This window comes from Equus caballus, chromosome 5, assembly GCF_041296265.1.
Source record: "Equus caballus isolate H_3958 breed thoroughbred chromosome 5, TB-T2T, whole genome shotgun sequence".
In the NCBI taxonomy this organism is placed as follows: Eukaryota; Metazoa; Chordata; class Mammalia; order Perissodactyla; family Equidae; genus Equus; species Equus caballus.
In genome coordinates, this window is record NC_091688.1 from 67300732 (window position 1) to 67324260 (window position 23529).

Here is a 23529-nt window from a genome sequence, read left to right on the forward strand (position 1 = left end):
TCTTTTTTTTTTCTTTTGTCACTGTATTCCCAATAGTGAGAATATAGTGGACACATAATGTATCCCTAATAATATCTGTTAAATAAATGTGTAAAGTACATAGTAAAGATTCAATCAATGCTAATTAATATAATTTTTAAATGCCCAGAATTAAAAAAGAGTTGAATCTACATATTGAATGAGCAATCTGTGTTCCAGAGAAAAGAAATACAAACCAAAAATATTAGATCTAGGCAATCCGTCTTTAAAATATGAAATGTAAACATAAGCTCAGGGAATATTTCCCATGCACTGTCTTTGATGGCACTATGAGAGAATGAATTTCAACCAACCAATTGGTAACTGGGGTAACTGCAGCAAAAAGACACAGCTCAAGGTTACATGTTTATTCTATTGAAAATGCAAGAGCAAGTTTGTGTAAATAAACTCTTTGTGAGGTTTTCAAGTTCTAGAGAGTTAATATTGACAAAGACCTCTTGATACCTGCCTCAGGATCAAGAACATGTTGACACATCATTGTTAAAAAGTGTATCCATGATTTTCTATGAAATTGTGTCTGATACCAAATAAATTAATTTATTAACATATGTTATCACAAAAGGAAGCTACATTACTGTAACATTAGTACTGATTTTGTAAAAATTTTCTGAATGTAAAAGATGGTACAAAGTAGCTCTATAACAGCTACGCAAAGCCAGACAACAATCAAACCATCCAACCAAATAGAAAACTTTATAATCCATGAAGAAAATGTCAGTATAAAATGTGAATATAAGCACAGTATCATGTAAATAATTATTCAAAGAAATTAGAACTTTTTCAGGAGGAAAAATGACTAATAAATAGAGCTCTCATATAACATTTTTTGGCTGTCCTACAAAGAGAAAGAGGGAGAACATATAAGGAAATTTTTTAACTGTATTATGTTCTCTTATTTAAGCTATTCTTGAGTGTGTTAATAAATTAATATACTCATGCAAATGTATATACAATAATATTGTGGCTTACTCATCATGAATGAAATAGTTTAATTTCATTGAACATAATTTTCCTTATGATGAGATAAACATCTTGGATATATTAAGTGTCAAACAAAAGATAAAATAGAGATTGAAAAATTTCAAACAAGGGCAATGAATTTTGCTGAGATTATTTGAAAACTAGAATGTAACAGTAGCTTATAGTGGATGTTTCTTTAGAGCTTAATTACTTTATATGACTTAAGTTTATCCATTGAATATGTTTCCTGTTGCATTTACAAAGCTTTTGACAGAAGTGTAGAAAGGAGAAAAATGGGATCAATGACACAATCAAAAGAGATCTTGTGAAAAATGAGGATGTAATCAAACTTTAATATTTGACAAAAATAGTCAAGTCTTCTATTTTTCCTTTTTTATCCAAAATAGCACAGTAGATCCAGCATGAAAAATACAACCTCAAATTTTTGTAAGGCTTTCTAAATGAGCATTGTGTCAAAGCTAAAACTAATCTGGTCAAATAGACTTATTGTATATCTGACAACAACCTAAGGCCTAATCTCCATTATTAGGGAATAGTTTCTCTTCATATTACATGTATTTGAATAAACCATCTCAAAGCTTGGGACTACTTTTCTATTTTTACTTATATATCAGAGAAGTTATAATTGATTTATCTAACTTAAGAAACTAGTAAATGTTGGTGGCTAGACTCGTAAAGATTAAGCAAATCCCGAAGTATATACAGGGCTAATAATTAGCTATACACAGGGCTAATAATTAGCACATGTGAGCCAGAAGAGCGATATCCATTTCTTATATCCAATAGTACCTCTGATTAGTTTCTACCATTACTGTTCTGCCATAAAAAGTTTACAAATATCAACCATTGCTCACCCAATGCTCTAGGGCCAGATGAACAAAATATCTTGGTATCAATCTGCCAACTTTAATTGTACCATTAATGTCTAGCTATATATGTACAGGTGCCACAGAGTATTGTGAAAGGAAAGAGAGTTTATACTTGAAAGCACTGGTCACATTCAGTCATTAGTCTAAAGTAGACTTCTGTAGAATAATCACAACATTCATCCTATGAACACTGTTGGGATGAAATGAGCTGCATATAATATTCTTAGTGTCAGCAATATGTTCTATGCACTTTCACAGTTGAGTTATGGAGAACCAGTCGCTAAGCTTGGTTGGTGCCTTTAGGAAAATATTGCAGAAATAACCTTTTAAATTCAAAAAGAAATATATGAAAAAATTTTTTAAATTATAATAATAACTAACAAGCCATAAGGAAAACACCAGGTCCTTTAGCCCCTGTTCTCTGTTTTCCAGTGTAATGTAAGTATGATTTACAACCAATATTTATTTTGGACTTTAAGTCGCCAATGAGCATTCTTTAAATTGTCTCATTTCCAAATGATTATCATTAGCAATAAATATGTAACCTAATTTGGTACTATTGATTATTACCTTCTATTAGTGATATCTTATTTTTGTTCCAGTATATTACATTCTTCTGTGACTCTTTCTATTGCATTAGTTTGTATTTTTCAATCTCCCTATCTCCATGGCCTCTAAATATCAGAAAGCCCAAATTTCCCACCTTGGACCTCCTCTTTTTGTTCTACACTCATTCCCTGGAATATTTAATAGACAAGTAACTTAATATATCCCAAGCTAAATTTTTGATTTTTACCCCCAATCCTGTCCCCTCCACAGATTTCCCCACCTTGATAAATTGTAAATATGAAGTCATCCTTGACTTTTTACATTTCCCATATTCTGCATTTGGTCTGTCAGAAAATCCTATTGACTCTAACTTCACATCGTATGTCTGAATTTGGCCGGTTCTTACAGCCTACAGTATTACCACATTGGACCAAAGTCACAATCATCTCTCACTTGAATTATGAAAAGACCCTTCAAAAGATCTCTAAATGTATATTTCCAAAAGGGTAGTAAGAATAATATTCCTAAAATGAAAGCTGTATTAACACTACTACTATCTTTTAACCTGACAATGTTTTTCAACATTATTCAGATTAAAAGTGAAACTCCTTGGTTGCTGCTTCGGTTGATGGCAGACTAGCTTATTGCAGATAGGCCATTCAATTAAGAAGAATGAAAAAAACTGGAAAGATATTTAAGAAAGCTTGAAGGCATTGGAGAATTCCCAACGAGATAGTTGAGTGTCTGAGATCCCAGAAGTAAGGGAAGTGCAGAAATGTTAGCATTACGTATTTTCCCCATGTGAACTTATTGAATTAAAAGCATTTTTCTAGGGGTTCAGAGGCTGAGCAGAACTTTTCCAAATTTTGTGGGGCAAGGTGGAGGTTGGAGTAAGGATGAGTGGGGAATGGGTGGGAGAAGTGCATAAGGAAAAATTAAAATTTCAGAGCCCTGATAAACACTCTAGACTTCTAATTGGGACCCTGAAAGACAACACCTTAAATATGGGCAGTGAAAATACTCTGTGTGATACCATAATGATGGATACACATCATTACATATTTGTCCAAAACCATAAAATGTACAGCATCAAGAGTGAACCTTAATGTAAACTATGGGCTCTCTATGATTATGACATGTCAATGTAGGTTTGTCAACTTCTAACTATGTACCACTCAGTTGGGGGATGTTGATAAGATAAAGTTTATGCATGCGTGAGGGTAGAAGATGTATGGAAAATCTTTGTAGCTTCCTCTCAATTCTGCTGTGAACCTAAAACTGCTCTAAATATTAAAGTCTTAAGAAAGTCAGGAGGTAAAACAGAATGCAGAGTAATTTGTCAGAGTGATCACAGCTGCTTTTTGCTATTTTAGTTGTCAGAGAAGACCACTATGAGACATGACAGAAGGAGAAGAGAAAATAAGCCATATAACATCCAAGGAAATAGTTCTAAGATATGAGAACAACCTGTGAAAATGCTATGAGGTAGGGACATGTTTGTCTTATTTGAGGAGGGACAAGAAGAGCAGTGTTTCTGGAACACAAGGAACAAGGAAGAAGAGAAAGAGTAGGAGGCATATCCTGTAGGATCTTAGAAGCCATGGTAGGATCATCAGCTTTTCTTTTCTTTATGTAAAATGAGATTACAGTACTTCCATTAAGAGAGTTACATGATCTAGGCTTTAATGTATGATTCTCTCTGCCTTATGGAGACAAGTTTTAAGAGAGCAAGCATGGTAGCAGAATTCCAGTGACGTGCCTGCTGAATTAATACACATGAGAAATGACCGTGATTTGGTCTAGGATGGTAGTGGTGGAAGTAGAAGAAGTAGTTAATCTCAGTGTATATTTTAAAGGTCAAATCTGTAAGAAGTAATGCTGATGAAGAAGCAAGATGTGAAATGAAAGAAGGAGTTAAGGATGACTTTAACATCTGACCTGAGTGACTGAATGAATTCTAACACCTGCTCACAGACAGAAAATACATGTATAGTCATAGGTTTCAGAGAGAAAACAAACGTTTAATTTTCTGATGCTTCTTAGATATCCAATGGAGGTGTTGAGTAGGTAGTTGGGTATATCAGTCTTAAGTTTAGGCAAAAGTCTGGCTTGTCATGTTGAACACATATATGCTCATTAAAGAAATCATAATGGAAGAGATCTACATGGGATGGAGTGTGGATAGAAACATGATCTGAGGACTGATCAGGGGCTTCTCCAACATTCAAAGATGAGGAAAAACTCTTCTTGTTTGTGAATAAACATATATATATATACATTTTTTTCAAGCTGTGAGAATTTTTTTTTAATTGTCCTAGTCTAATTTTCTCCCACTTAACAGAAGTTTCTGGAATGTTTATTTCCTGAGAAGTAGGAAATCCTATCCCTGATTTAACACTTACGGAAAATAAGGTTGAAAGAGTTTGAGAACTCATCTGAGATCAGAGTTCCAGTAAGTGGTAGTTTATAGAGGGTCTTTTGTAACACATAGTAAAAATTTAGTCTAATCTTCCTCTTCTTTTAGACTACAAAAATTATTTTAGCTGTGATTATTTTTCTACAAATTTTTTCGTTGATTTAATACCATTTCTGGCCTTTGGTACTAGGCCAGAAATCCAAAATGCTTCACTTTATTGTCAGAATTAAAATTGCTTATTCTAACAAAGAGCCATGTAGTTCACCAAAAATCATAATCTCTACAACAGGTGAGCATTTCTCTTACTGTTGAAGTACGTTAGCGATGCCTTTCATATATTCGCTTATACTTACGTCATTCAAAGTTTCACTTAGTTCCTCCTAAGAGACAAAATTTGCCACATGCTGCTACCCAGTGATGCACATCTTCACTCCCCTAAATTCTTATTTCTTTCTTCTACTAATGGTTCAGTCTTGAAATGTTGAAATATGAAATTTCTCCTCTACAAAGAAATCATCTCCACAAAATACCAGATTCCATCGAATTCCCTAAAGGCAAACTTTCATGCCTTTGGTTGTGCTATTTATTCAAGAAAGTTAAAAATTAATGTCTTCCAGAAAGTCTCTCTAAACCTACCAGTTAGGCTGTGACCCTCTCCTGAGCTCCCATATCCATCAGTATGTATTTTTGCATCTTAGGATAAAGCATAGTTTGTTAAAATATTATGTTATTTGCATACTTTTCTCAGTAAGCTGTAAAATTAACAAGGGATGGATAATCTTTTATAAATAATTTTTAATCATAAGATATTCGCACAATGTCTGTACCTTAGCATTCAATAAAGACGTTGACATGAACTGAGTAACAGATATCGTCATAGGCACTGTTATTAAATGTTTAGTACAAAGTCATATTTTTACTTTAAAAATTTTCAGAAGCACCAAACTACTGTAAAAATTTAACTTGATCTAGTAAGTCTGATTGTTTGTATAATGTAAATAAAATACTACCTCTTATTCTTATATTGTTGTCCTTTTTTTAATTTGTTTTTAATATGCTGTGAAATCATAGTACGTTCATCCACTAGAAATCTGTAAGACTCTTTTTCACTTTGTACCTAATGGTACCTCTCCCATAAAACAAATTTGTGCTACTCTTCTGATTTCCTGAATATTTCTATAGATGGTATTACTTAATAGATCTTTCCTAACTAGCTCTTCTACAATAACCCTGAGAAACCATGTTAATCAATATCCTTACATTTTTCCAAGTATCTTAATTCCACCAAAACAATTGTAAAAAAAAGGAGCTGTCTTTTTTGTGGAATCATGTATTTGTCTTGTGTAAAGAATTTTGCCACATGACACACATGTCGATAATTTGAGTCTATAGCTAAATTGCCTGTTTAAAAAAATAGCATTTGAACACATTGTGATGTGTATGTTTGGTGAGTTGTACATGTATGTCACCTCACTACTTTGACTGAAGTCCCCTAACTATAAATTAAAAAGGTAAAATTAAAAATTTTGATTATTAGTGCCAGGAGCAAACCCTGTATTGAACCATGTAAACCTCTCATTCTCAAACAAGATTAGTGTAGAGAAAACAGTTAACAGTGTGAGCTCTGTAGTCAAATATGCTGCATCCTAAATCTGACTCAACCATGTATAAGTTTTTTTCTTGAGCAAATTACTTCTCTGTGCCACAATTTCTTCTGCAAAATGGAAATATTACCTACCTAAAAGATTATCAGTGATAAAATTTAAGTTAATAGCTGTAAATCACTTAGAAATATGCTTGCCATATAGCAGACAGTATCTAGGCTTGTCTCATAACTATTATTATGATAAATTATTCCTATTATTCAAATTAGGTCACTCATTTTTAATCCCATTTAAACCTAAGGAAGAGTTGGAAATCCCTGATAGCTGATTCACTTTTTAGTAAGCAAATTGTATGGTAATTTATGTACAGAAAGATAGTGGTTGTTAATTACTCTTGGTAATTAGATGGAAAAGTTACTAATATAAGTAGCACACAGAAGAAAAATAGCAGGAATAAGAATATTTAGAAGTATCAATACTCATAATAAATGATTAAGATGAACTTCAGATAATCCATTAACATAATTAATTAAAAGGAAATGTAGGTGAAATTAAGGCAAATTTCTAGAGTGAAAAAACGAGCTAAGGAAAGGGTAACACGTTCCTGTTCATGAGTCTGTGTTCTGGGAGACAGGGAACTGATCACAATGAGATTAGAGAATAATTGCTCCACTTGAAAAAAAATTATTTTTAATTTAATAAAACTTGTTGGTTATGAAAGCAACATAAACTAACTAAAAACATTTACAGAAAAGTGTTAATTATAAAACATTTACATAAATTACAAAATTTGACTACCAGAAAATTACTTCCGATATTTTGCTCCTTTCTTTATACACACACACCATGTATATAAAATTACATGAATATGTAACTGTGTGTGTGTTATTTTATGAAATAACTAGGGAGAGTAGCTGACTTTGAGATTTTGACTCTGAATTGCAGTCCGTTAGAGGTGGTGGTTGTCTTGAAATGGGCTACCATATGCTTCCATCTAGCAGAACAGAAGCGAGTTAAATTTGCAGAAAAATTCACTGATGTAGACACCTCAGGTGCCCATAGATTGAAGTTGGCCTTGATCTCACATACATTATCAACAAGTATATGCAAAAAGAAAGACAATATAACTCAAAATAAAAGAAATATTAAAATATATTTATACTCCCACAGTTTATAGCTGTTAAAATTACTATAAAAGTCGGAATACATAGACTGTGTGAAGAATGGCTGTGCAAAAACTTGTCTGCAGACAATAAAAAGGAAATTACAAACTTAGATATCAATGAGAAATTAGGAGGAAGGAACAAATGTTAAAAAATGGAGCTTCTACAAAATAAAAATAATACAATTGAAATGAAAATCACACTGGATAGATGGAATCACAGATTAGACACAGTTGAGAAAATTAAAGAACTGAAAGACAGAAACTGTAGAACAGAAGAAAAAGATCTAAAATTTCTCTGGTTGGGATCCCAGAAGGGTAACATTTAGACACTAGAAGAGAGGAAATATTTAAAGAGATTTTTCTGAAACTCATTAAATAAAAGGGGCTCCTAAGGTCTGGAATCCATAAATTATCCCAAGAAGGTATATAGTAAGAAATCCAGACCAAGTCATAACATAGTGAAACTGTAGAATTACAGAGAAATGAGAAGATGTTCATAAGAGCCAAAGACAAAGTGTTGAATGCCAAGCAGGAACAAATTCCAAAATGACAGCAAATTTCTCAACAACAATGAAAGCTAAAAGACATTGGAATAACATGTACAAATTGTTGAGGGAGAATAATGATCAACTTAGAATTTTGTTTCTCCTAAAATTATCATTTAAAGATTGAGAGTAAAGGATAAATATTTATAGATAAATAGAATCAGGACGGGCCCGGTTCCGTGGCCCAGTGGTTAAGTTCTCGCACTCCACTGTGGCAGCCCAGGGTTCGGATCCTGGGCGCGGCCATGGCAACACTCGTCAGGCCACCTTGAGGTGGCATCCCACATCCCACAACTAGAAGGACCTGCAACAAAGATAAACAACTATGTGCCGGGGGGGGGGGGGGGGGGTTGGAAAATAAAGCAGGAAAAAAAAAAAAAAAAAGATTGGCAACAGTTGTTAGCCCAGGGGCCAATCCAAAAAAAAAAAAAAATCAGGAGATTTACCACCAAGAGGTCTCCATATTTGAACTTGTAAAGGATGTACTAAAGGATGTCTTTCAAAAAAATCAATGATTCTGGACAGGCATGAAAAGCTTGTAGGTAATTCCAAATAAATATTGTGTGTGTATATATGTGTCTAATATGTTGGGATAAAAAAAGGATAAAGCTAAAATATGGAACAATAATTGAAGGGTTCTAAATTCCCTTTCTTGTCTGGAAGAAAGGAGATCAAGATACTTTTCAACTTAAGGCCTTATTAAGTTAAATAATGTGTGTAAATTCATAATAGAATGTATAAATTCCAAAACCAGTAGAGAAAAAAAATGACATAAATGCCTAAATATATAGTATATTGCTTAGTTTTTTTGTAATTTGTAAAAATATTAGTAATTGATACTAACCTTGATTCATATTACTAGAACAACCTCTGAGTCATTTTCCCTACTTTATAATATTCCACTTTATGAAGGTACAAGAATGATTTAATACCTTCTTTTGTCTATGGTAAATTGTCTCTACTGGCTGCTATTATACACAGATCTGCGAGAGAAGACCTATTCTTTTCTTTTGTTTCCTTTCCTTTCTTTTCCAAGTTTCCCTTTCCCTTTACCAGCCCTTCCTCTCCTTTCTTTTCGTTCTGTCTTTTCTTTTTTTCTTTTGGCCAGTGGTAAGGCCAAAACATTTTATTATTCTCAAAATTTTCCAATGCAGAATTTCGTGGGATTTTATTCCCTGCTTACACTGTGAGTGTCTAATTCCTTAGCAGCCAATTTTTATGTAGGGTTGATTCCCAAAGCAGAGCCTTGGCTTTGTCTCCTGTTCCCTACACAGTCACAGTTCAGTAAAACCCAGCCCTGTACCGAAGAGATTGACAGCAGCCCCCTCAAAAATTCTTGCTTCAATGATACACTTACTTCTCCAGAATCTCACCTTCTTGTTTCTGGAAGCTGAATGTTTCCCTTATTTTTCTTCTGGCTCAGTAATTTATTTAAAAGGATTTAAAATACAATTAATCATAATCATCAGTTTGTATGTTTCTCTATGCTATTTGCCAACAATTTGTTGGAAAGAAGCTCTACCATTTCTGTTCCTTTTTTTTTAAAGTGAAATGCATAAAATTAGATTATTAATATCCATAGTTCACAACACTATATTATTATTGGTTTGTGCACGGCTTTATTGAGTTTATTTACCATTTTTTATTAATGTAATGAATACTCATGAACCCAAGGTATAAAGCAAGAAATAGTGTAGTAGTTTTTAACTTTGGCCACACTTTTGGATAACTTGCAGGTCTTTTAAGTATTATAATATTTAAGACTCACCTTAAATGAATTGATAATAATATATGGAAGTGGAAATCAAAGAAAGAGGGTCAGAAAAAAGGAAAGATTAAGAGAAGAAGGGGGAGGTAGAGGAGACAAATTACTAAAACCTTGGAGTGAAGAAGTAGTCACCATGGGGTTTGTGCTGAGACTTCTGGGCATTGCCTTGCAGCTGGCAGCTGGTATTTGGAGCTCCGGGATGGCTCCCCTGGCACTGATGTACAAAGCACAGAGGGAAGGACACCAGTAGATCCTTCTTCAATTGCTTGAGTGCATGCAGCCTAACAGGTGACAATAACCCAGATAAGGCTAAATCTCAGTTTATAATTTGACTAGCAAGATGCATGCCTCAGACAACTGAGGGGTCACAGTGTGGCTGCTGTTGGTGTCTTTGAGGAGGTAAAATTGGTGCCAGGAGTGCCCAAAAACCTGGAGACCAGAGTCGTAACTGAGGCAGCTGGAGAGAAGAGTTCAAAGCAGCAAGTTTGAACTCTGAGTTTAAACCTGAGCTCAAAGCCAGGAAGAGAGTCCTTTCTTCCATCCTTATGCCTGGTAATTTCCCATCTGTGTGTTTTATTGTCAGAACTTTTTTAACCAGCAGCTACTTGGCAAGGGAGTCTGGGAATGTTGTACACAAAATCAGCAACAGTGTCGCAGAGCACACTATGAAGGGATGGGCCTAGACCTCAGTGCCAACAGTACAGTAATCATCAGAGTCCCACTCCATGGCTTCTCACCCTTCATGTATAGTCTTCCTATATTTAAACTTCTATACAAATAATTAATATCAAGATTGAACAAAAGAAAAGTCAACTATCCTTCAGATAAAAATGCCAACACCCAATTCTGTAAGAGGAGAAAACAAGTCCCAAAGCCTCTTGGGGATGGTAATTCTCCCTCTATTTCAATCACAATCCCATCATATATTTGGTCACTTAAAGATTAAATTCTAAGTTTAACCACCACCAATACTCCCAGTATGAAATAAGGAAAAGGAGCCAGAAGGAAAATTAGGTAATATGTTAAAGACATACATGGCAAGCATAAATAGTGTAACTTCATTATACAACTGGACCAAAACAGTACAAAAAGACTATAGAATGACAGGCAAAAAGTATAAGAAAGCACTTTCCATAAAGGGAAATCCTCATTATATGAAAAGAGACTCAATCTCATAAATAGTCTTTGATGCCAAATTTAAAGAAAAATGAGATAAAATTTCACAAACATCATTCATAAAAGTTAAATATTTTGATACAAAGTGTTAGAATGTGTTGAACCAGGAATTACCATTCACTCTTCATGAGAGTGGTACTACTACTTTTCAAAGATATTTTTTAATAATTTGTAACCTTGTCATTGCTAATACCATAAGGCTCAGAGATTCATTTGTATCCCACGTATATTTTGGAGAACATCTTCCATGTACTGTATACAAAAGATGTGTGCCAAAATAAGCATTTTAAAAGTAAGATACAAAAGTAAGTAAATTAAATAAATGAAATGTCCAACCACAGGAGAATGGATAAATAGTATAAATTGTGTGTCGTACAATGACATACTATAGAGCATTTCAAATTAATATGTTAGAAAGATATGAAATATAAAGCAAAGTTTATTCAAACCATAAAGTGGAGGGAAAGCTACCATTGAAAGTATCATGGAATACATGTAAAATTTTAAAACTTGTCAGACGTATAGCAAAATTCATTTATAGAGAATTCATCAAAGCAGGCATAAGAATAATGCTGCTGAATTCAGGTGATGGTAAAAGAATGGTAAAGAACGAAAGAGACAATATCAAGGTGCCAGCAGAGTTGGAATCTGGTGAGAATCAGCTTCCTGGTTTGTAGACAGCCTATATTGCTATATTCTCACATGACTGGGAAAGAGATCATCTCTCTTGTCTCTTCCTGAAAAGATGCTAATGCCATTCATGAGGGCTTCGGAACTTCATAACCTAATTATCTCCCAACGGCCCCACCTCCCAATGCCATCACATTGGGGATTGGGGCTTCAACCTAAGAATCTGAGGGAGGACACAAACATTCAGTCCATAGCATAGTATTAATCACATGTTATGGAGGGCAAAAGTTAGATACCAGGTTGTTAATAATTTTTCATTTTCTCAAGGACACTCATTTGTCACTTGGTGTGTCTTCAAATGCCACATTATACTGACTCCCATTGAAATACAGCTGATTCTGAAATCCATGCCCTTTCTTCTACTTTATGCCATGCTTTCTTCTGATCCATTGGTCTATATATCATTCCTATGCTCTGGTAATCCCGCAATGTCTTAATTTTTGTACCACTATTAAACAACAATCATCACCACCACAACTTAGTATGTTGTTTTTCTCCTTATAAAGTACTTTTACAATTCTTTGTCCTTAAAGTATCCATATAAATTTAGGCCAAGCTGAACTTTAACACTATATAAACAAATGAAATAAGTGAAATTCATAAATAGAATTTAGGATGGGATATAGTACTCAGCAAAATATCTTACAAATGAAATTATTGAACATAAAGACTGTGCTTAAATAATAAGGCATTGAAATATTGTGATTTATAAGATTTATACATGCATTTGGTCATTCAGATGGCTAATATGTGCTCCTCATGTATATTTGATCTTCATGGCTCCTGGCTTACAGCTTCCAAAACTCTTGGAATTTTCTGAGTGATAAGAACAATGAGAGTAATCTTTTGTTATAATATTTAGTCTCTTGTCCTTGTAAAGATGAATGGGTGTCTTGTTATTCATACCAAGTCTTTTCCACCACCACTGGGTTTATGTTAATAATTGACTCTTTTTAGAAAACACCTAAGGATGGGGGCTGGTTACCAGGGGTACCAACTATTGCAAATAGAGAGCTGGAACTTTCAGTCCTACTGCCTGATTTCCGGGGAGTGGAGAAGGGCTAGAAGTTGAATCAATCATCAGTGGCCAACGAGGTAGTCAATCATGCTTATGTAATGAAGCCTCCATAAAAATCCAAAAGAAGGGTGTTCAGAGCGCTTCCAGGCTGAGGAATCAGATGCTTCCATGTGCCACTGTGCTGGGCCTCTAGCTCCACAAGGACAAAAGCTCCTTTGTTTGGGACCTCGCGCCATGTATCTCTTCATCTGGCTGTTGATTCATATTCTTCAATATTCATTTAAATAAATTGGTAATCTAGTGAGTAAATGGGTTTTCTGAGTTCTGTGAGCCTTTCTGGCAAATTAATTGAACCCAAGGAGGGGGGTCACAGGAAACTTGGATTTATAGGCAGCCAATCAGAAGCACAGGTAACAACCTGGGCTTTTGAGTGGCATCTGAAGTGGAGGGTGGTCTTGTGGGACTTAGCCCTTTACCTATGGAATCTGATTCTATCTCTAGGTAGATAGTGTCAGAATTGAGTTGAACTGAGTTTAATGCTTGGACATCCTGCTGGTGTCTGAAAATTGCTTCATGGAATGGGAAAGCCATATTCCATGCACACATATATTGGAATGCAGTCCAGGAAGCTATTTTAGGTATTTACAAATTATATCTCATTTTAAGCTGGAAAAACATTAAAACATGTTGTTTATCAGAATTAATCCATTTTAGTTCTATTTTGTATATTTTACAGTTCTATAGATTGTGTTGATGTTAATATTCAGAAAGGTGATAGTTTCCAATAATTTCAAAGTTAACCTTAAATTGTAAATGAATAGGAAATGATATCTATAAGGAAAATTAACTTTATTTCTTAAAATATATGTTTAAAAGTAGTTGTACCTTATGATATCAATCCCAAACCAACATTGTGCTCCATTGTTTCAGAATTTGTTATGCTTTGAACTGCCTAGAAATATGGAAATGTATACACACAGAAACACACATAACGTACATACTTATATGGGTATGCATATTTGTGTGTATATGCACACATAAATACATATATGCATAGGTATAAAACAACAGATACTTAGAATGTTATGCTTTTCTTTCTCTTATTGAAGTTTAATATGAAGAGTTGGGATCTCACAGATATGTAGTTCTCAAAAAAGCAAAACTCATCAGGCTCATCATTTAGGAGGGAGGTTTGTTGTGAGTGTGTGGTTTTCTACAAGGACAAGTAGGAATTTTCCTATCATAAAGTTCCTAGTCAAGAGAAAATAGGCCTTATTTGCATATTACTATGCACATAATTGGGAATTTGAATACGCAAATTGAGCATGCCATATTCTGGCCTTGTTTCTGGGTTTTCTAGGGCTTAATTGCCCTGAACAATTTTAAAAAGTTGGGAAGATTAGCGGTTTCTTTTACAATCAACAAACAAACAATAAAACTTGCTTATTAGTGTATAACAGTGCATGATTTCATCAGGTAAAAATATTGAAAACATAAAGCCTCAATTAAGTGAATGGGGAACATTTAAACTACACCATTTTTATCATCTTAAGTTTATTTTATTTTTCTAGATAATTTCATCTTTTCCTCCCTTTATTTCACCTTGTACCATAAGTATTAGTTTACATTTATCAATGCATATTTATAACATGACCCCATGTAACTGAAAGATATCAAATAAATTAAACCTTAGTAAGAAATCTCAGTGTTCGAGGCCCTGCTTAAAAGTGGATTTATAAATGGTAGCTTATCACTGAACAAAGGCAGAGAAATCCAAGTAATCAACAAGAGATGTGTTTGGGCTGAATTGTCCCCTCAAGGTCATATGTTAAAGTCCTAACTCCCAGTACCTCCAAATCTGTCTGTATTTGCAGGTGGAGCCTTTAAAGAGGAGACTGAGTTAAAATGAGGCCATTAGACTGGGGCCTAGTCCAATCTGACCTGTGTCCTCATAAGAAGAGGAAATTTGGACACACAAAGAGAGACACTGGAGATGCACAAACACGGAGCAAAGACCATGGGAGGACCTGGCAGAGAAGGCGGCCATCTGCATGCCAAAGAGAGAGGTTTTAGAAGAATCTAAACCTGATGACACCTTGATGTTGGACTTCTAGCAGCCAGAACTCTGTGAAAATAGATTTTGTTTAAACTACCCAGTCTGTGGTATTTTGTGTGGCAGCCCTGGCAAACTAATATGGGAAGTTCATTGCTTATTATTTAGATAAAAAGTGCTAGTTGTAAGTAGAGGCAAGAAAAAAGCCTAGTTAAAATAAGATTTCATATTCTTTCCAAATAAATTCATTTCAACACTAAACGCTATATTTTGGTGCTGAATACTCATTACCAAAATGCTGATAATATAAAATATATATAATTAAAAAAGGAAAAGCCAGAGGTGACCTCAGCAACATGGCAGAGTGAGCTGTTCCTTTTGCCTCTCCCCCTTTTGAACTAGAGTAAATGGATGTTCACTGACTAACAGAGGAAGCCCACACAGCACAACAGGATGCCTGAGAGACACACACAGCTATACACCTGAGAGTGGATGGACTGGCTCCCTGGGAAGTGGCAGAGACAGGTGAACCTGCCCTGCTCTCCCCAGGTAGCACTGTGCACACACACAAATGCTTTCCAGCCTGGCATGCAAGCCCTGAAAGCGGGGACACGCACTGGGAGGACTATAAGACAAGGTGGTGGTAACCCTTGCGCATGCTCATGATTGCTCTTGCTCTCCTGGTGAGGGGGGGGAGCCCACCGTGCCCCTGTGCTGCCTAGGAGCAGCCCTAGCTCAGGACCCAGCCAGGAAGCCCCATGGGCCAGCACAGTGGCCTTGTGAACAGTAAACAGAGACCACAACAGATCTATACACTCAGCACACCCCAGGCCCAAGCGGGCACTCATAGTGCTGCTGAGCTCCCAAAGAAGGAACGTGTCCTGGGCAGCTGTGGGGAGAGGCACTCAGCCTTTAACCCTGTTGGGTTCACCTTCCTGGTGAGGAGGGGGAGCTCATTGTGCCCTTGTGGCTCCAAGGTGTGGCTCTAGTCCAGGTCTCAGCAAGGAAGCCCTGCCCACCAAGCACAGCAGCCCCATGGACCATAAATAGAGACCACAGCAGGTCTACAGCTGGGGCAAACACTCCCCAGGCCCGAATGAGCACTGACAAGGCTGCTGAGGCCTGAAAGAGTGTCTGGGTGGCTATAGGGTCCCTGCGGAGCCAAGGAGCAGCCCTAGCCTGAGTCTCAGCGAGGAAGTCCCTCCCACCAAAAACAGCAGCGCCTCAGACCTCAAGCAGAGATTGTAGCAGATCTACACACTGGGGCAAAACACAGCCCACCCGACACAAGCAAGTGCTCATAATGCTGCCGAGCCCCGAAAGCGGGGACGTGTACTGGTGGCTGTGGAAAGAGGTAGCAGCAGCTTTTAGGCTGCTGGTGATCACTTTCCTAATGGAGAGGGGGAGTTCATAGTGCCCCTGAGGTGCCAAAGAGTGGCCCTAGCTCTGTCCAGCAAGGAAGTCCTGCCCACCAGTCACAGTCCACACAAGCGCTTGAACACACCCCAGGCTGGGGCAAGTACCCATAATACCCCCACAGCCTCCAGTAGACAGGGTGGGGCCAGAAACTCTGCTCCTGCTTCCCCCAGGAGTAACAGGTGGGGTCTGCATCCTAAGAATACCACAAATGCCCCAACAAAATGTTAGCTCATCAAGCACCATGAGAAACTGCAGCAACAATTCAGACCAGAAGGAAAATGACAGTTCTCCAGAAACCAACCCTGAAGACACAGAAATTTACAATCTAAATAACAGAGAATTCAAATAGCTGTCATAAGGAAACTCAAAATTGCAAGGAAACGTGGAAAGACAATTCAAGGAACTCAACAATAAAATGAATCTTTTCACCAAAGAGATTGAAACTATAAAAAAAAATCAAGTAGAAATTCTGGATATGAAAAGCACAATTGCTGAAGTAAAAAATAATCTAGAACGATTAATAAATAGAAAGGATCTTAAGGAGGAAAGAATTAGTCTTCTAGAGGATAAAAATGCAGAAATTCTACAGGTGGAGGACACAGAACTAAGATTTAAAAAGAGAAGCAATTCTTTGAGAAATATCAGACTCAATTGGGAAAAGTAACATAAAGATTATAGGTATTCCAGAGGAAGAAAGGAGCAGAGAGGTTGTTCAAAGAAATAATTGCGGAGAACTTCCCAAACCTGGGGATGGTTTCAGATTTAGAGATAAATGAAGCTAATCGAATGCCCAACTTCATCAAGGCTAAAAGACCTTCGCCAAGGCATATAATAGTAAAAATGGCAAAAGTTAATGATAAAGAAAAAAATACCAGGAGCAGCAAGGCAGAAGAAAATAACCTACAAAGGAAACCCTATCAGGCTTTCAGTGGATTTCTGGGCAGAAGCCCTATGGGCTAGGAGAGAATGGAATGATATATTCAAAATACTGAAAAACAAAAATTTTCAGCTGAGAATACTCTACACAGCAAAACTTTCCTTCAAATATGAGGGAGAAATAAAAGTTTTACCAGCTAAACAAAAGCCAAGGGAGATCAGCACCACTAGACCTCCCCTACAAGAGATAATTAAAGATGCCCTCACACTGGCAAAAAAAAAAAAAAAAAAAAAGGCTAAGGTCTACAAAGCTCTGAGCAAGGAGACAAATAGACAGACGTGATCAGAAACCTGCAGCTCTCCACCAGAACAGAGAGGCAAAGACTCAATTATAACTCAAATGAGAAAGGGAAAGAAAGCATCAAAAGTAATAATAAACACTTCAACTTAGCCACAAACTCATAAAATTAAAAACAGAACAATTTGTAACAGCACTTACTCAGAAGGGGAGAGGAAAGAGAAGGAACCTACTTAGGTTAATGGAGATAAGAGGCTGTGAGAAAATGGTCTATCCTGCCTCCAATATCTTTCATACAATCTTCACAGTAACCACTAAACAAAAAATCAGAGCAGAGCCACAATTCATGAAAAGAGAGAAAACTGAGAAGTCTCCCTCAGAAAACCACCAAAATGAATTGGCCGTCAGAAATACAAAGGAAGAGAAACAATGGAAACAGAACAACCAGAAAACAAGAGATAAAATGGCAGTATTAAGCCTGCATATATCAATAATCACTCTAAATGTAAATGGTCTGAATTCTCCAATCAAAAGACACAGAGTAGTTGGCTGGATCAAGCAACAAGATCCAAAACAATCCTAAGAAAAAAGAACAAAGCTGGAGCCATCACAATCCCTGACTTTAAAACATACTACAAAGCTACAGTAATCAAAACAGCATGGTACTGGCACAAAACAGACAAACAGATCAATGGATCAGAAGTGAAAACCCAGAAATAAAACCACACATCTATGGACAGTTAATCTTTGACAAAGGAGCCAAGAACACACAATGGAGAAAGGAAGGTCTCTTCAATAGATTGTGCATGTGTGTGGACATCCACATGCAAAAGAATGAAAGTAGACCATTATCCTGCACCATGCACAAAAATTAGCTCAAAATGGATTAAAGATTGAATGTAAGACCTGAAATCATAAAATTCCTAGAAGAAAATATAGGTAATATGCTGTTTGACATTGGTCTTAGCAACATTTTTTCGAATACCATGTCTACTTGGGCAAGGGAAACAAAATAAAAAGTTAACAAGTGGGACTACACCAAACTAAAAAGCTTTTGTAAAGCAAAGACAACCATGAACAAAATGGAAAGAGAATCCACCAGCTGGGAGAAAATATTTGCAAATCATTTATCAGACAAGGGGTTGATCTCCAAAATATATAAAGAACACATACAACCCAACAAAAAAACCCCGAACAACCCAATCAAAAAGTGGGCAGAGGGCATGAACAGACATTTTTCCAAGGAAGATACACAGATGGCCAACAGACATATGATGCAATGCTCAACTTCACTAATTATTAGGGAAATGTAAATCAAAACTACACTTAGATATCACCTTACACCAGTCAGAATGGCTATAACTACCAAGACGAAAAACAAGAAATTTTGGCAGGGATGTGGAGAAAAGGAAATGCTCGTCCACTGCTGGTGGGAATTCAAACTGGTGCAGACGCTATGGAAAACTGTATGGAGATTTCTCAAAAAATTAAAAATAGAAATATCATACAATCCAGCTATCCCATCACTGGGTATTTATCCAAAGAACTTGAAATTAATGATCCAAAGACATTTATGCACCCCTATGTTCACAAGAAGTATTATTCACAATAGCCAAGATGTGGAAGCAACTCAAGTGTCCTTCTATAGATGAATGCATAAAGAAGATGTGGTATATATATACAATGCAATACTACTCAGCCTTAAAAAGAAGACAAAATTGTCCCATTTGCAACAACATGGATGGGTCTCGAGGGTATGATGTTAAGTGAAATAAGACAGACAGAGAAAGACAAATACTGTATGATTTCACTCATATGTAGAAGATAACAAATACACAGACAAAGAGAACAGAGCAGTGGTTACCAGAGGGGAAGGGAGTTGGGAGGTGGGCGAAAAGGACAAAGGGACACCTATGTATGGTGATGAATAAAAATTAGACTACTGGGGTGAGTATGATGAAGTGTATTTAAGAATTGAAAACAATAATGTACACCCGAAATTACACAATGTTATAAACCATTATAATCCCAATAAAATTGCTTAACAAAAAGGAAAAGCCAATATTTTATATGCATTTAACTGAGTTTTTAAAAGTAAATAATCTCAGAGCAATCTCAAGACAATAGTCTTATTCTATTTAGCATTCTGCTTTTGGTAGCTTTGGAGAACAAGTTTGGCATAATGAAACACAAATCTTGCAATAGTAAATTCATCACACAAATCTCTGGGTCTAATATGAGAGAATTTTGGAAAAAATGAAAAAATGTTCTAAATTTGTAATTTGTTAAGATGTGTTAGTTGCACTGGAAAGCAGGAAAGGTAAATTTAGAAGTGATCAATTTTTTTTTTCTCCACGAAATGGTCAAAATAAAATTAGTATCCTTTATCTACAGAACATAAGACTGAGACAATAAACAAGGCACCAGAACTAAGCTTTGGTCCACATGTTCAAATCTTACATAAATATACTTAATGCATAAGCACTCCATAGTATTTTATCTTTTGAATATTTGAAAAATATTCTATTATTTTTATATGAGACTTTACTATAATTATCTGCATATGAGTAAATTTTCAATGAATGCTATTTCAGGGAAAGAAAAAAAGAAAAATGTAGACATTGAATTAATATTGAATGGCTCTTTGGTCCAAGAATATTCTCAGTATTGGAGAAATAATCAGTAAAGATTTATAAATTACAGTATAGAAGCCATCATAGTTTAAACCCAGTGACACAATAATAACCAACAAAATTCTATGGGAGATTAGAAAGAAATCATTAGTTAGGAAGTTGAATTTTAGCTACCATTTAAAGGATTAATTATATTTCTAGATGCTTGAGATGATATAGAAAAGTCTTCTAGGGGCTGACCTTTAGAATAGTGGTTAAATTTGCATATTCTGCTTTGTCAGTCTGGGGTTCACAGGTTCAGATCCTGGTCATGGACCCACACACTGCTCATCAAGCTATGCTGCGGTGGTGTCCCACATACAAAATAAAAGAAGATTGGCACAGATGTTAGCTCAGAGACAATCTTCCTCAAGCAAAAAGAAGAAGATTGGCAACAGGATGTTAGCTCAGAGCCAATCTTCCCCACCAAAAAAGAAAAAGAAAGGGAAAGAAAATCTAGCTTCAGGGACCAGTGAACCTAAAGAATTATAGGTAGACCATCTAAGAAGATTTTAATTCAATCAGCTTATACTATCAACCAGTGGTAGGAAACTTGCTCACATATCTATATCTATGTCTATCTATAGATGTATAGATGGATTTATAGATAGACATAGATATAGAATATAATCATAAGGGCTGGACATGCACTCTCCTCTTTGCCCTATTCTCCATGCAGTCTGTGACTTTTACCCAGTCACAAAATTAACGTGACGAGCATTAATTTTATCAGCCTAAAACCTGTAGGCCTTACATATCTTTGAAGAGATTAGATTTAGGTATAAGGATTCATTAAAGAAATGAAGTAAATAATCAGAATTTTGAGAAACTGTTATCAGAAACATTTCAGAAGGTGGAGTCAACAGAACTAATCATCCACTTCGATGTGAGAACAAGGAAGAGTATAGAGGTACAAGCCTGGATGATTAAGAGAAATGCCCTACCACTAACAGAGGAAAAAGGCCTTAATTAGGTGCCTGTCATTGTTGGAGGAGAGATTACATTCATGCCCTTGGACATACAGATCCTGAATTATTGGCAAATAGGGAGGTGATCCAGCATATGAGAGAAATTTAAGAAACCCTGATTCTAATGTATATCTCTTACGTTTGTCTTTTAAAGAAATATTTCCTTATTCAATCACTTCTCTTCACCCCAATAACTATAACTACAACCCTGATCCAAATCACCATCAAATCCCGCTGAGGTCACAGGATAAGCCTCCTGACTCCTGGATCTGCACTCACCTCTGCCCTCTATAGTCTATTCTTAATACAGCATTCAGAGTGTTGCTGCTAAATGTGAGTTAAATGATGTTATCTCTTTATTCAGAATCCTTCAGTGTTTATAAGGGACCCAAATTTTTACATGCTCTGCTCCCTGTTATCTTTCTGATGTCTTGTCCTATATTCTTTCTCACTCATTCTGTTCCAGCTACTACTGAGCACTCTATCTGAACTTCAACAGCATTCTCTGAGTTTCTATCACCCTTTCCCATCCTTGTTTTTCTTCTTTGCACTTATTGTTTTCAAACATCCCAAATATTTTACTTATTTATTGTTACTTTTTATCTCCCTTAGCAGAATTCGAACTTCTTAGGACAGCGATTTTGTCTGTTTTCTTAGGCACTGTAGCCCTGGATTCTATAACTGTAGCATAGTAATTGATACATATCTGCTGGGTGAGATAAATAATTGTTGTTCAATGACTTAAAAAAAGTATACTTAATGTGTAATTTTTAAAAAAATGAATAAAAGAGTAGCATTGAAAAAAATCCAAATAGCATTTCTGGGAAAAGTTACCATAATTAATATTAAAAGCTCAAAGGGTACTTTGAGCATGTTTTTCATATAGTTTTTGTCTATAGTTCTATTTCTACTAATGTAGTGGGCTAGCATTTGAGTGATGGCCCCACTAAAAACACCTTAAAATATTGGGGAAACATTGCCAAAAAAAAATCTTTTTAAAAGCATCTGAATGTTGACAGTATAATAAAAATTATTAGACTAAAATCTAAAAAGAATCCAGAACAGTAAACTGAACATTAAAATGGGTTTTGAGGATATTCACAAATGAATTTCACAAGTGAATTTGAGATTTGGGTTCACAAACCTGAGGAACATGCTGGAAAGAAGGCAACACTCAGGACATATTACATGTTGCAGAATCTAACATAAGACACTCAACAAGAATAGAAACTGAAAGTACTACTCACCATTTAACAGTGACCCAAAATAAATCCACTCTATCCCCTATCTTTTAGAGATTTCATGAAAAGTTATTTGGTGCTAACCAGAGCACAGTGAATAAAAGCAAAATAAATATTTGAAAATCTATGTCCGCAAGTTGGCCACTATGTGGATATACAGCTCAAATTCACATTATCTGCATCGATCAATGAAACTCAAGTGATGTATTTAGCTTAGTTGGCTTAGTGAAAAAGGGTAAGAGGTACAAAGGGTGGGGTTTCAGACATTGAATCAGAGTTCCAGCAGAAAAACAAGGAATATTTGGGGAGATAATAGGTGAGAATTTTATAGAATTCTATTTAGAAATTACTATCTGGGTGTTTGGGCTGCTTATTTTTCTGGCTTACCACTGTTTCTAGGCCTTTTCAATGAACAGAGTTGGAAATATGAATTGTTTTAGAGAAAAGGTAAACTGAAATTCAAGATTACAAAATCTACTTGACAACTTGGATTTTGTGTTTGCATCTCTTTTGCACTTGGAAACTTGATTCTTAATGATATTAACAGGAACATACTTATTCATTTGATCTATTTATATCTACACACATGCGTATTTATATAGCATTTCAACATAGCCATATTAATAATAGTAAAATAATGAGATTAATGCATGAACTTTAAGATTGATTTGTAGTTCTTTTTAACTGTAGGGTATACCACCAGGAATGGAATCCAAATATTGTGTTTTAGTTCACAGATATAACTCTTCTTCGTGTGTTTATGCCACCAAGTTTATGTACAGGTAGATAGGTTTCACTTCATTATCTTCAATTTTAACAACTGTTTTGTTTAGTTATTTTATTTTATTTTTGCTTTTGAATTATGTTAAGTATATACATAATTTGTAAGTCAAACATATAAAACAGAATTCTTACTTGCATCCATGTCTTTGTTTTCAATTTTTTCGTATAACCAATAAAGCTGAAACATAACTTTTTTGGGTTCCTGGCCCCAATTCTAGTGTGTGGTAGAGGACTTCTCCCTATCCAAAAGCAATGTTTGGACACCAATGGGGTGTCCAAGAACTCAACTCAATTCTGACATTATCTACCTAGAGATAGATTCCACAGGTTTGAGGTTCAGTCCTACAAGACTCCCCCGCACCTCCACTTCAGATGCCAGTCAAAAGTCCAGGTTGTTTT